This window comes from Galeopterus variegatus, unplaced genomic scaffold (genome assembly GCF_000696425.1).
Source record: "Galeopterus variegatus unplaced genomic scaffold, G_variegatus-3.0.2 Scaffold11106, whole genome shotgun sequence".
Classification (NCBI taxonomy): domain Eukaryota; kingdom Metazoa; phylum Chordata; class Mammalia; order Dermoptera; family Cynocephalidae; genus Galeopterus; species Galeopterus variegatus.
In genome coordinates, this window is record NW_007737217.1 from 35,783 (window position 1) to 52,191 (window position 16,409).

The window sequence follows — 16,409 nt, forward strand, 5'->3', positions numbered from 1 at the left end:
CAAGGAAGCTTCCATATAGTGGGTAAAAGCAGTCATGAGAGGCAGCTAGAACAGGTAGGGGGTTCATTTAAAGTAGAATCTTGATAGGGTAATGACATTTACCTTTATCAATTTCACTTTAAGGAAATTGATTGCAATAACACATGCAAATAATACATTAAAAGCATATAAAATTTATTCATTAATTTGTCCATTCATTTATCCATTCATGCAATGGTTCAATTCTGCTATCATTTGTTCGTTCACTTCTTTTCTCAGGCAGCACAGCCCAATTCGGTCCCTCACTCCCATTCCATTAAGTTACCATCAATGAAATGATTCCTCCTGGTGTTGGAATAAAACTTGCTGGAACTTTGACTGTGATCCTTTCACTCCAGCATTTTCAGCATACTCAGATGACACTCTGCTAATGTTGAAAAATGTCATGTGCTTTGTTTTACTTACATGAGAGCAGCTTCTCTTTCTGCAACTGGTGCAGGCTGATTGCCCTCCAAGGCCTCTCTCTGTAGTTCCTCCCATCAGACAGATTATATTTGGGCCTTATGGGATTGATACTCACTGCCTTGAGACTCTGAGTTTCCAGGGGCTGAGATGGAATTGGGAGAAACAACATTCATTAGTTATTCTCTGGTGAAAAGTGTTAAGAATTTAGAACAAATTTAATTTTATTTCTCCCCATCCCCCAGCTAATTGAGGTACAATAGACACTTAAAAACTGTATACATTTAAGGTATACAATGTGATATTTTGATATCCATTTACATTGTGAAATGATTATCACAATCAAACTAATTAGATATCCATCACTTCACATAGTTACTTTTTTTTTGTGGTGAGAACACTTGAAATCTATTCTCAGCAAATTTCATGTATACAATACATTTCATGCATACAATATTAACTGTAGTCACCAGGCTGTACATTAGGCATTCAGAACTTACTGATCATGTAACTGCAGTTCACCCTGATCCTACCTCTCATAACTACTGCTCTACTCTGTTACTATGAGTTTGACTTTTTTTTTTTTTTTTTAGATTCAATGTATTCCTGACATCATGCAGTGCTTGTCTTCCCATGTCCAGCTTATTTCACTGAGCATAATGTCTTCCAGTTTCATTCATGTTGTCACAAATGGCAGGGTTTTCTTCTTTCTAAAATCTGAATAATATTCCATGGTAGATTGTTTATATACAAAATAGGTCTTCAGAACTGTATTATACAACACATTTTCTTTATCCATTCATTTCTAGATGGACACTTAGGTTGTTTTCATTTCTTGGCTATTGTGAATAATGCTGTAATAGATATAGGAGTATAAATATCTTTGTGAAATAGTGGTTTTATTTCCTTTAAGTATATACCCAGAAGTAGGATAGATGGGTTATATGGTAGTTCTAGTTTTAATTTTTTGAGGAACCTCTGTACTGTTTTCCATAATGGCTATACCGTTTTACATTCTACCAATTGCTACCAGGATTCCCTTTTATCTACATCCTCGACAACACTTGTTATCTTTTGATTTTTAAAAATAATATCCATTCTGACCGGTGTGAGGTGATATCTCATTGTGGTTTTCATTTGTACTTCCCTGGTGATTAGTGATGTGGAGCATCCTCTCATATACCTGTTGGCCATTTGTATATCCTCTTTGAAGACAATGTTTTTTGCTACTGAGTTATGTGAGTGCCTTTTATATTTTGGATAGGTAGTTAAATCAAGAGGGTGGAGCCCTCATGAATGGGATCAGGGTCCTTATATAAAGAGAGTCCAGACAGTTTCCTTATCCTTAACACCTTGTCAGGATGCAGAAAGAAGAGGGCTGTTTATGCACCATGAAGCGGGCCCTCACCTGGCACTGAATATGCCCCTACCTTGATCTTGAACTTCTCAACCTCCAGAGGTGTGAGAAAATACAAATAAATTTCTCTTATTTATAAGCCACCCAGCCTACAGTATTTTATAAGAGCAGCCTGTGCTTGCTAACAGAGCTATACTGGGCTATAGCTAGTATTCTTTCTTGTTTTGGTGTTCACAGTCAAGTTTTCTGTTTGAATCCTTTGTTCTATCATTCAACAGCTATTTTAATGTGCACCTAGTACATTCCTGTCAAATAAAAGTTTCTGAGAATATGGTAATAAGGAAAATATATTATTTTTCCCTTCTTAGACATTAAATTTGAGCATTTCATTTTTATACATCTATGGAAAGATGAATCATATCCTGGTCTGGGTGTCAGCTAAGAAACAATTTACTGTAGTAGGGACATGAGACAGCAGGTATTAAAAATGGCCAAAAAGAGAGAGGCCCAAGATCCTCAGAGACTATGCACCCTGCAGTGCCAGTGTGTGGCCCAGCATGTAGGCCTCGCTGCCACCATCTGACTCCATCCCCAGCCCCACTGAGTGCACACCGATCAGAGAGGCACACAGCTGGAGAAGCCCAAAATCTGCGGGGACCATGAGCCCAACTTTGCCAGCGTGCGGCCTAGCAGGTAAGCCTTGCTAGCACCGCCCGACTCCATCCCCAGCCCAACCGAGTGCATGCTGACCAGAGAGGCGCCTCTCTGAAAGGCCCAAGATCTGAGGTGACCACGCACCTGAGGCACTAGTGGGCAACCAAGCAGACACTGAGGCAGCCATGCAATATTGGCAGCTCCAGCAGCATCCTAGCCAGACAATAGTGTCAAACCAGTGGATGATAAAATCCTCTGCCACAATGACTAAACATCAAAGGAAAGATACCAGAAACATGAAAAATCAAGAAAGTACACCACCAAAGTGTAATAACTCTCAAGCTCTAGATCCCATAGAACAATAAGTTCTTGAAATGTATGACATGGAATTTTGAGTGATAATTCTAAGGAAACTAAATGAGATACAAGAAAACTCAGCTGGTCAACACGATGAAACAAGGAAAAGTACACAGGACCCGAAAGAAGAAATGTACAAGGAAATCAATGCCCTGAAAAAGGATGTAGCACAGCTTGCCAAGCTGAAGAATTCATTCAACAAAATAAAAAACATGACAGAGAGTTTAACCAGGAGGTTTGCAGAAGCAGAATAGAGAACTTCTGACCTGGAAGATGGGCTGTTTGAAATAATTCGGGAAGACAAAAAACAAGAAAAAAGAATTAAAAACATTGAAGAAAGTCTAAGAGAGATATCAGACAACTTTAAGTGCTCAAATATCCGAGTCATGGGTATTCCAGAAGGCAGGAGGGGGGGAATAGAGATTGCATTGAAAACATATTCAACAAAATAGTGGCAGAAAACTTCCCAGGTTTAGGAAAAGACACAGATCTTCAGATTCAGAAAACTTGAAGATCCCCAACTGTATTCAACCCAAAAAGGTCTTTCTAAGACATGTTATAGTCAAATTGGCAAAACTCAAAGACAAAGAGAGAATCTTAAAAGCTGCAAGAGAGAAGCACCAAATCACCTATAAGGGAGCTCCAATCAGACTAACATCAGACTTTTCATCACAAACCGCAAAAGCCAGAAAGAAATGGGATGAAATATTCAAAACACTAAAAGACAGAGATTGCCAGCCAAGAATACTGTACCCTGCAAGGCTATCCTTCTGAAATGAAAAACAAATAGTATATTTCTCAGACAAACAAAAACCGCGGGGGTTCACTACCACACATCCACCCTTACAGGAAATTCTCAAGGGAGTACTGGGTTTGGTACCTGAAAAATAACTACCACTGCCATAAAAATTCAAGAAAAATCAAAACCCACTAGTAAAATAAAAATTCCAACAATGAAGAGAAAAAAAAGTTTGTCTAAAACCCAAGGAACCAACAAATACACAAAACAAACAGTAAATCAGAAAGAAAGGAAGACACTGAAGACATCCAAACAAAAATCAATAAGCTGCTAGGAGTAAACCAACACTTTTCAATAACAACTCTTAATGTAAAAGGATTAAATTCCCCAATCAAAAGACACAGACTGCTGACTGGATTAAAAAGGAGGACCCAACTATATGCTGCCTTCAAGAGACCCACCTCACCTATAAAGACTCACATAGACTAAGAGGGAAAGGATGGAAAAAGATTTACTATGCAAACAGAAATGAAAAACAAGTTGGAATAGCTATTCTTATATCTGATAAAATAAACTTTAAACTAAAAACCATAAAAAGACATAAGGAGGGCCACTACATAATGATAAAAGGATTCATCCATCAAGAAGACATAACAATCATAAATATATATGCACCCAATGTCGGAGCAGACAGATTTATAAAAAAAACTCTATTAGACCTAAAGAAGGAAATAGACACTAATACCATAATAGCAGGGGACCTGAATGCCCCATTGTCAATATTGGAAATATCATCTAGGCAAAGAATCAGCAGAGAAAGACAAGATCTAAACAACACTCTAGACCAATTGGACTTGGCAGATATCTACAGAACATTCCATCCAACAACCTCAGAATATTCATTCTTCTCATCAGCACATGGATCATTCTTCAGGTTAGATCACATGTTAGGTCACAAATCAAGTCTCAACAAATTCAAAAAAATTGGAATTATCCCATGTATTTTTTCAGACCAAAATGGGTTAAAATTAGAAATCAAAGACAAACGAAATTCTGGAAGCTATACAAACACATGGAAATTAAACAGTATTATACTTAATGGCCTATGGATCCAAGAAGAAATCAAACAGGAAATAAAAAATTTTGTTGAAATGAATGAAAACGATGACACATCATACCAAAACCTGTGGGATATAGCAAAAGCAGTACTAAGGGGGGAATTTATTGCATTNTAAGAGAGATATCAGACAACTTTAAGTGCTCAAATATCCGAGTCATGGGTATTCCAGAAGGCAGGAGGGGGGGAATAGAGATTGCATTGAAAACATATTCAACAAAATAGTGGCAGAAAACTTCCCAGGTTTAGGAAAAGACACAGATCTTCAGATTCAGAAAACTTGAAGATCCCCAACTGTATTCAACCCAAAAAGGTCTTTCTAAGACATGTTATAGTCAAATTGGCAAAACTCAAAGACAAAGAGAGAATCTTAAAAGCTGCAAGAGAGAAGCACCAAATCACCTATAAGGGAGCTCCAATCAGACTAACATCAGACTTTTCATCACAAACCGCAAAAGCCAGAAAGAAATGGGATGAAATATTCAAAACACTAAAAGACAGAGATTGCCAGCCAAGAATACTGTACCCTGCAAGGCTATCCTTCTGAAATGAAAAACAAATAGTATATTTCTCAGACAAACAAAAACCGCGGGGGTTCACTACCACACATTCGCGAGACTCATCTCACCCATAAAGACTCACATAGATTAAGAGTGAAAGGATGGAAAAAGATCTTCCAAGCAAACAGAAAAGAAAAACGAGCTGGAGTAGCTATTCTCATATCTGACAAAATAGACTTTAAACTAAAAACCATAAAAAGAGACAATGAGGGTCACTACATAATGATAAAAGGACTGATGCATCAAGAAGACATAACAATCATAAATATGTATTCACCCAATGTTGGAGCACCCAAATTTATAAAACAAACTCTATTAGACCTAAAGAAGGAAATAGACACTAATACCATAATAGCAGGGGACCTGAATGCCCCATTGTCAATATTGGAAATATCATCTAGGCAAAGAATCAGCAGAGAAAGACAAGATCTAAACAACACTCTAGACCAATTGGACTTGGCAGATATCTACAGAACATTCCATCCAACAACCTCAGAATATTCATTCTTCTCATCAGCACATGGATCATTCTTCAGGTTAGATCACATGTTAGGTCACAAATCAAGTCTCAACAAATTCAAAAAAATTGGAATTATCCCATGTATTTTTTCAGACCAAAATGGGTTAAAATTAGAAATCAAAGACAAACGAAATTCTGGAAGCTATACAAACACATGGAAATTAAACAGTATTATACTTAATGGCCTATGGATCCAAGAAGAAATCAAACAGGAAATAAAAAATTTTGTTGAAATGAATGAAAACGATGACACATCATACCAAAACCTGTGGGATATAGCAAAAGCAGTACTAAGGGGGGAATTTATTGCATTCAATGCTTACTTCAGAAGAATGGAAAGATGACAAGTGAACAACCTAATACTTCACCTTAAAGAACTAGAAAATCAAGAACAATCCAAACCCAAAGTTAGCAGATGGAAAGAAATCATTAAGATCAGAGCAGAACTTAATGAAATTGAAACCCAAAAAACAATACAAAAGATCAATGAATTGAACAGTTGGTTTTTTTCAAAAGATAAATATTGAAAAAAGATTAGCACAGCTAACTAAAAAAAGAAGAGAGAACATCCAAATAACAAATATTAGAAATGAAAAAGGCAATATTACAACTGATACATCTGAAATACAAGGAATCATTCGAGACTACTATAAACAACTATATGCCAACAAATTTGAAAATCTGGAGGAAATGGGTGAATTTCTGGACACACTCAAGCCCCCAAAACTGAGCCAAGAAGATGTAGAAAATCTGAACAGATCAATAACAATAAAAGTGATTGAAGCTGTTATCAGAAGGCTCCCAACAAAGAAAAGCCCAGGACCAGATGGATTCACAGCAGAATTCTACCAAACATTGAAGGAGGAATTGACACCAATTCTTTACAAGCTATTCCAAAAGATTGAAACAGAGGCAATTCTCCCAAACTCATTCTATGAAGCAAACATCTTTCTGATACCAAAACCAGGTAAAGATATGACTAAAAAAGAAAACTACAGGCAGATATCCTTGATGAATATAGACGCAATAATCCTCAATAAAATACTAGTAAACAGAATACAGCAACACATATGCAAAATTATACACCATAATCAAGTGGGATTCATCCCAGGGATGCAAAGTGATCTACAAAGTCAATGCAATCCCCATGAAAATTCCAATGAAATTTTTCTCAGAAATGGAAAAAAAAAAAAAACTATCCAGACATTTATATAGAATAACAAAAGACCATGCATTGCCACAGCAATCCTGAGCAAAAAAATAAAGCTGGAGGCATAACACTACCTGACTTACCAAAACAGTATGGTACTGGCATAAAAACAGACACACTGATCACTGGAATAGAATAGAGAATCCAGAAGTCAACCCACACACCTACAGCCATCTGATCTTTGACAAAGGCACCAAGCGTATACACTGGGGAAGAGACTGCCTCTTCAACAAATGGTGCTGGGGTAACTGGATATCAATATGCAGGAGAATGAAACTAGACGCATACCTTTCGCCATACACTAAAGTCAGCTCAAAATGGATTAAAGAAATAAGTATACACCTGGAAACAATAAAACTACTCAAAGAAAACATAGGAGAAGCACTTCAGGAAGTAGGACTGGACACAGACTTCATGAATACGACCCCAAAAGCATTGGCAACCAAAGGAAAAATAAACAAATGGGATTATATCAAACTAAAAAGCTTCTGCACAGCAAAAGAAACAATTAACAGAGTTAAAAGACAACCAACAAAGTGGGAGAAAATATTTGCAAAATATACATCTGACTAAAAGGTAATATCCAGAATATACAAGGAACTGAAACAGCTTTACAACAACAAAAAAATAAAAAACAGGTAACCCAATTAAAAAATGGGCAAAAGAGCTAAATACGCATTTCTCAAAGGAAGATAAACAAATGTCCAAAGGACACATGAAAAAATGCTCAACATCACTCAGCATTTGGGAAATGCAAATCAAAAACCACACTGAGATACCGTCTCACTCCAGTTAGGATGGCTAATATCCAAAAGACTGTGAATGCTAAATGCTGGCAAGGTTGCGGAGAAAAAGGAAATCTCATACATTGTTGGTGGGACTGCAAAATGGTGCAGCCTGTATGGAAAATGGTATGGAGGTTCTTCAAACAATTGCAGATAGAGCTACCATATGAGCCAGCTATCCCACTGCTGGGAATATACCCAGAGGAATGGAAATCATCAANGAGTTCCCTGGACATTCTTTTTCGCCTCCTATATATCCCAGATGGGACAGTGGGGAAGCCTGCAACCCCAAACAACCAAAAGGCAAAAAAAGAAGAAGATAATCCTTCTCTAACCACAACCAAAAGGCAAAAAAAGAAGAAGATAATCCTTCTCTAACCAAAGGAACAGAAAGCAGATAGCTTAGCAGAATGGAAAACATTTTTTAAGATATAATACCCATCCTACAGCAGCCAAAAGCTAAAAGAAAAGCTGCCCTTCACCAGTGTGAGCGGTAATAACTGGTGAGCTAACCTTCCACATCTTGCTTGGTGGTTGTCAACTCTCCCAGGGTGACCGAGATGCAAAGGATTACTCAAAACCCATTTCTTCAGAGTAGTGAGAGGCCCGAAGGGGTTAATCCCAGGAGCAATTCCCTGAAGAGAGAAGGATTCCTAAGAATAACCCAAATCAGGTTTTCTCTCAGTTTTTATTGCCCAGGCAAGAAAGTTACAGAAAAGAACACAGGTGGTTACAAAAAGAAACAATGAGATAATCGTCATGGCAACACTTAGTTCCCTAAGAAACTCAAAGAAACAGCTGAAGGCAAGATGTGGAACATCCCCAACCTTGGAGCTTTTAGCTCACATACTTTCCCATCATTACGTTTATCTGCACCAAGGACGACTGCCTGTAGAGCAATCACTTTTGCTGTGTTACAATTTTCTTATCTACAACAGAGACTTTAGTCCTGGGAAAGTTTTCTTTTTCCCCAAACTTAGCGTTTCTACGTGTATACTAAAAAGTTCGGCTATTCTCTAAACTACAGGGCTGTAGCCCTGCTACAAACTAAGGGCTGTGGCCCTGCTACAAACTAAGGGCTGTGGCCCTACTAAGCTACAAATTAGGCCCTGTGAAATACATATACTTTATTAATGTTAGTATCCTCCACAGGTGGTAGCAAGAGGCACTCTGATTTCATCACAGGGGTGATGTCAGCAGGGCCAAGTGGAGAATGAATTTTACCCCGTGTCTGGTAGTGGTAGGTAGCAATCTAATGCCCAAATCAGCATGGTGTAAATGGCGCTGAGTAACAGTCCAAACTTCCTCCTCTACCCAGAAGCAACGAAGTCAAACGAAGCCATACAAGTTGGCATTCCACTTTCCCTATGAGTGCAGTATCAGTGAGGCCAAGTGTTGAGCTTGGACCTTATCCAACAGCAATGAAGTGGAACAACGTGGAGTGAGGCGTAGCATACTGCATCCCCACTACACTAGGGTCAGCAAGGTTAATTTGGAAGCCACACTTCCACACCCACTTGGCAGCAATGAGGTTCTTCCAGTCAGTGCTCTACTTTGGCTTAGCAGGTGTCAGCAGGATGGAAGTGGGAGCTGAAATCCTTTCTCATGTGCCAGAAATGAAGTGCTACAAGTCAACACTCCAACTTCATGGACATGACATTCAGGTCCAAGTTCCCTTGGATCATAATGGGACCTTCAGCACCTGCCACTGCCTGGAGAGGGAGGATGGCTGAAGGGGACAAAGCAGGGCACAGAGTGCCACTTCTTGATGGGAAGGGCTAAAGAGGGGGGCTGCAGGGGCAGAGATGGTAGATGTTGGACAATATGGAGGGGGCCTATTTTCCCCCTGAGAGACAGGTGGATGCTGAAGCAGGGGGTCATCAGTTTGATCTGGAACTTGTTGTGGCTTTTTGGGATCGGTCTTTGAAATTTTGTTGCATAATGAGGGGTCCTGATGCAGAGTCACAAAGGTCTGGACATAAGGAACCTCTGACCATTTCCCTTGCCCTTGCAAAATAGATCTAGTTGGTAGATCATCTTGTAATTGGTGCTCCCAGTTAGAGGCCACAGCTCTTGGTCCCCAAGCTTATATTGAGGCCAGGCCTTGTTATAAGAAAAGATTAAGCATTTCTTCTTCAGATTGTCTGGGTCAAACCTGTCCCAATGGTTAAGGATATATCTGAGAGGGGAATCCAGGGGAATTGACTGAGTGCTTCCCATGATCCCCTGCAAAGAAGAAAAAGGGAAAGTCTAAAGGGATGATCACTGTGTCAAAATCCTCTCTAGATTGTCCTCTGCAATAGGGTATTTTGCCCTTGAGGAGGATCTGTGGGTGTCCCCAACTGGATTCCTCCCAACCTAATGATCAGCCCCATGATCAGCTCTGCAGCCTTTTCCTTTGCCTTCCCCTAGAACCAACTTTGGCTCCTCACTTATGATCCTGTGCTTAATAAAAGCAACTTGACAAGACGATGCTTGCTATTGGCTCCTTACAGTAAATTAGTCCAAATCAACATGGGAGTAGGTTAACTTGTGCTAGGCCCTGAAGATCTAGGTGGGGAGCAAGATCTGTTGCTCCAAGTAGGAAGAAGGGAATGCAATTAATATCCCACTGATAACAATGATATTCCACAAGCATAACAGCCCAGACTATGGGACAAATTGAAATTAAAAAAAGTCTACCAAACAAATGTAATATCCTAGGAGTTAAGTGGTGGAGGTTCCCTTAACAAGGAGTTTACAGGGTAATTGTGTACTTAATCCTGTTGCTTTTCATAAACCTTTTGCACCTGAGATTCCAAGATGCAAGCAGTGCCAAATAGAGCACCCATAGCCTGTGAGGGAGGCACCCCTGGGAGAAGTCACCCAGGGATGGGGAAGCTGCAGGGGAATAGGGATCAGCTGAAACCCTCCATGCCGGTTCTAACGCACTCCAGCTGGCAAGGTTATATCCTTTCTTAATTATCACTAATGGATTTTACCCTAATTAAGATTCCACCTGTGTTTTTACTTGCCTCTTTTGTTCTTAAATGATTTATAGGAGAAGGTTTTAAGCTTTGCTGTTGGTCTGAAACTCTTTCTCTAATCTTTACTCTGATATTTCCCAAGACTGCTGCTTCCCTGCTTTCAAAACCATGGAGTTGACTTTTACAACAAGAAATGCTTTGCCTTTGTTATCAGCTTCCACTGCTAAAACATTCTGCACCCCATTACTAACAATGCTTGTTATATGCAAATTAATCCTAGTACATCCCTGTTTGGGCTGGACCCCATACCCCTCAACCCCGTCCTGTGCAGGTTGTGAGCTAGGTAGTTGGAAAAAGATTCTGGGAGTTGTTGGCAAGGTAGACATGCTTTATTTGGAATGTGAGCTCCACTAGCCAACATATCAGACCTGTTGTCTTTTATACTGAAGTACACAACAGTGGCAACTAGCCAAGGAGTACATGGGTGCACTCATACTACTCTTACACAACATGTTTACAGTGGACATGTTGAGTCATGTCCTGCCAGATATTAGGTCAGGGAACCTGACCACACTGTCTCCATTTCCTTCACATTCCAGCCCTTCGGTTTCCCTTGCTGTACAATCTATGCATCTGGCATCTTCTGTGATGTTCCCTTAGTGAGGAGGGTTGACCCTTGTATCCCTAGGCCACAGCAGCAATACAGACTGCAACAACATGTTACTAGACCACAGGCTCCCCCTCCCAGTATGGCTAATGCCTGCCTGCACGAAGACAACATATTGGCCCACAATTCTTGGAGGGGTTCTCCAGTCATTTTCTGGACAGCATGAATTTCACTGGCTATTTGTTGTAAAGTCTGAGTAACATTATGATGATAGTCAGGGATGTATATACAACATTCTGTTCCAATGAGGGTACACACCCCTCCTTGGGAGGCTATTAACATATCTAGGGCTGTTCAGTTTTGCAAAACCACTTTCCTCAGCTGATACAGTTCTTCTTTGTTCTACATATGCACCCCATTTGGACAGAGTGGGGATTTGAGCTACACCCATTTTGGGGGTGGTTGCCCACATGTGCAACCAACTCAGTATGGGATACGTCATCCTTATTAAGACCTTGGCTGTTCCTATGATAGTTTCAGTAGCCATCAGGGCAGAATCCACAGCTGCTAACTGTTTCTCTGTCAGAGAATAATGCACTTCAGCACCCTTCCAGAGCTGAGACCAAAATCCTATAGGTGTTTGGAATTGGTCTTACCTCTGCCACAAAACCCATCCTGACACTTCTTGGGTTATATGCACACCTAGTTCAAAAGACCTAGTGAGATCAGCCACTTAATAAGCTCACCCTTGCTGTATTGTCCTCTTTCTAGCATGATAAGCCCATTCTACTTCCTCAGTCCAATCCCAAGGGGCTCCTTTTTGGTTAATGCATACAATGGGTGGGCCATTTGGGGTACAAAAGCTCTCCAAACCCCCAGAAGTCCCAAATATGCCTGCAGCTGAGCTACCATTGTGGGCCAAGGGTATGCCTGTATTTTGTCTATAATAGCTTCTGGGATGACTCATATCTTATCTGATGAAACAACTCCTAAGAATTTAACTGACAGTCCAGGTCCTTGCACTTTGGTTGTATTCATGGCCCACCCACGTTGCTCCAAATGGCTTAACAGCATTGGGACCACCTGGGTTAAATCTGCAAGAGAATCAGAGGTTAGTAAGACATCATCTATCTAATGAAAAAATGTAACCATGGTGGGCCTAGCCCACTTGACTAGGTCCCCAGCCACTAAACCATGACAGATGGTTGGGCTGTTCAGGTATCCTTTGGGTAACACCCGAAAAGTCCATTGCCTTCCTTCCCAGGTGAAGGCAAACTGATCTTGGCTATCAGCTGAGATTGGGATAGAGAAGAAAGCATTTGCAAGGTACAGTACATAATGATAAGTTCCTAGCAGAGTTGTCAGCTGATCCATTAAATCATGAACCGGAGGCATAGCCATGTGCAAAGAAGGCACTACTTTGTTCTGTTCTCAATAATCCACAGTCATTCTCCAGGTACCATCAGGTTTTTTCACTGGCCGTACTGGAGCATTAAATGGGCTATGTGTTGTACAAATGATGCCAACTTTCTCTAACTCCAATACAGTGGTACCTATCTTTGCATGTCCTCCTGGGAAGCGATACTGCTTCACAATGACTACATGTCTTGGCTTGGGTAACACCTGTGGGTCATGTTTAGCATTTCTCGACAATACAGGCTTTACTGTCTGTATCTGCAGCTGAAATTCTCCAGCTGTTGTTTGCAGGTGTAACACATAATGTACATCTATATCCAAGATGTATTCAGCTACTGGGGATACATATACAGTATATACACAAGGGAGCAATCATCCTATGCCCAGTGGCAAAGACACAGCTTTGCTTCTACAGTATGTCCTCCATAGCCATCAAAATTAACTGTGGCCCCTGGAAACTTATCTGGGTTGCCATGTATCACGTATCAGGCTATATTCTGCGCTGATATCCACCAATGCCAATACACGCTGTACATTTGTCTCTGACCAATGTATTGCCTGTTCAATGTGAGGCCTCTGGTCCTCATCTGTCCCCCAAAAGCGAGCACCTGAGCCTGCTCCCTGGCCAAAGGAGAACAGTCCATCCACCTCCATGGACATAGCTGAAAAAATCTTTCAGAATCACTGGGCATACCTTGACATTTTCCTCTTTTGGAAGCTTGGTGAAATGCTGTTTGGGGCACAATTGTTGCCACAAGGTGAACAGGACAGCATTTGGTTGTTGGTTGATTTTTTTCCCTATTGACCCCTGCTGTGAGCAAGTCAAACCACATCTGCACATGGCTTGTCTTGTTTGGTCCCTTTGGAACAACATCTCAAGCATTTCTTGGGGACTTGGTTTTAGTCATCTTTCAGATCCTTTTTTCTTGTCTCCTCCCCTCTGCTTCACCCACACTGGCTATCATGGTCATTACTTCATGTATGGGACGACCAACGTATGGGGCTAATATAGCCATCAGTGACCCAAAGGACAGTGATGAGGCATTTTGCAGTACTACGTCCCTCATGTTGCCTGCAAAATATTCATCATCTGGTCCATGGGTGTTCACATTAAACATGGACTACCACATCCCCAGTTCCCAAATTATTTGAACCAACTTGGCATATGTTTGCCATTTACTCACAGTTTTGGGCAGTTATCCAGCATTTGTCCACATGGTCCAGACAGCTGCATTCACCTATTCCATCAAGGAGTGCATAAAGGAGTTACCCTGCCCCTGTGCATATCTGTGGCTATTTTGTAACCACTGCCACAGGGATGGGTGTGTGGTGTTAGAGGCTAATGTTTCCACCTCTTCACCAGTGCACATCCATCCCTAGGTCCCATAACCATAGGAGCCAAGCAGCTAGGGATTCACCCTATTTCTGTTGAAACTGTTTCCCTAAGTCAACTAACTCAGCTTGAGTATAGAAGACATAAGTAGTATATTGGGACACCTGTGTGTTGCCTACCAGTTGTCTGCTTGGTCCCATAGGTTGCTTGTGCTTCATTTTTTGATGCACAACAGGTTGTGCTAGGAGGTATACCGGTTCTCCCAACTCACCCTCAGTTTCATCATTGTCCTTGGCTTCAGAAGCAGGGGTGACCTGTGGCTGTACTTCAGCCTCCAGAGCATGTACCCGCATCTCCAGCATGTCTGCTTTTTGTTGTAACTCTCAAAGCCATGCCACCTCATGGAATGCCTGGTCCATGTTGGCTCATAATGCAGTGAACAGTAGGTAGCCCATCCTGCTAGCTTCTCTCCAGGACTCCTCATCTACCACCATAGAGCCCAATACCTGGAGAGCTTTATTTGTGCTCCCTGGGGACACATCCACCTAGTCCCACATTTCCAACAGAACCCAGGTCCACAGGAAAGCAACCACAAGGTACCACATTCTTGAGGGCTGCCATATATCTTCCCCCTCCTGAGGGGCTAGTGGCTCCCTTACGTGCTCAGAATCCTGCCAATGACTACATGAGATGTTGAGCTGGATCACAGACCCCTCAATCCCATCCTGTGCAGGTCGTAAGCGAGATAGTTGGAAAAAGATTCTGGGAGCTGTTGACAGGGTAGACATGCTTTATTAGGACTTAAGCTCCCCTAGCCAGTGGATCAGAGCTGTTGTCTTTTATACTGAAGTGCACAATAGTGGCAACTAGCCAAGGAGTACATGGGCCCACGTGTGCAGCTATACTATTACACAACATTCTTACAATGGACATGTTGAGTCATGTCGAGCTGGATATGTGGTGAGGGAGCATGACCATATCGTCTCCATTTTCTTCACAATCCCAAAGTGTCAAGGAAGCTCCCTACCAAATAGATTGCTTTTGGAAATAAAAGATGACATTGTTAGACTTATGACTGTCATGAGAAACTACACATGCTCAAGGCATCCTGATGGGATTTGAGCACAGACTGTTACTTAGCTTATTTATTATTTCCATTTCGTGCAACTGTGATTTTAAAGATGACGGGTGGTAATAAATCATTGGCTTTCATAAGTCATTTCATAATGCAATTACATTTTTCTAGTTACATTTTACTAATTACATTTTTACCTGGTTGGACACCAATTCCACTTTATGTGGTCCTGTCCCTCAACTTGGATTCTATTCAGGTATGTGATTTGATAAATTGTGTATTTATTTTTACTTGGAGCCACCTCCATTAATGTGTCCTCTCTTGCTAAACAGCTGAGAAGTCAGACAGTATTGACACCATTTTGATGATTTCTCAAGATTTTCTTTTCTAGTCTTTCTCATTTCCTGAGTATAGTTACAGAAAACAGACTCAGAGAATTGCCAATGAATAGTAATCAACCCCCCCCCTTAATACCAAAGTAAAGAAACACACAAACCAAAAACAAGATAAAAGGGAAGCCAGTCTCTTCGCCATGATAGTTCAGAATAACCTTGAATAAGCCCCAAAGGAAGGGCTAAGTGTGAAAACCCTTCTCATCTTCACAGGGACAGAACATAAAACACGTCATTTATTTATTTTATTTATTTATTTTTTATTTTTATTATTATTTTTTTTTGCAATTTATTTATTTATTTTTTTTGTCGTTAAATTTTTATTTTGTCAAAATACACTGTATATGATTATTATGGCCCATCACCGACACCTCGCTCCCTCCTCCCTCTCTCCCCTCCCCCCCAAGAATGTCCTTTCTGTTTGCTTGTTGTAACAACTTCATGAAAGTATAGTTGTTATAACTTCTTCCCCACCCCACCCCGTTTTTTTTTTGTGTGTGTATGTGGGTGAATTAATTTGTTTGTTTTTTTTTATTGAAGATGTTATCAGAAAGCTCCCAACAAAGAAAACCCCGGGACCAGATGGATTCACAGCAGAATTTTACCAAACATTCAAAGAAGAAATGACACCGATTCTTTACAAACTATTCCAAAAGATTGAAACAGAAGCAAAGCTTCCAAACACATTCTACGAAGCAAACATCATCCTGATACCAAAACCAGGTAAAGATATAACCAAGAAAGAAAACTACAGGCCAATATCCTTGATGAATATAGATGCTAAAATCCTCAATAAAATATTAGCAAACAGAACACAAGAACACATATGTAAGATCATTCACCACGACCAAGTGGGATTCATCCCAGGGAAACAAGTTTG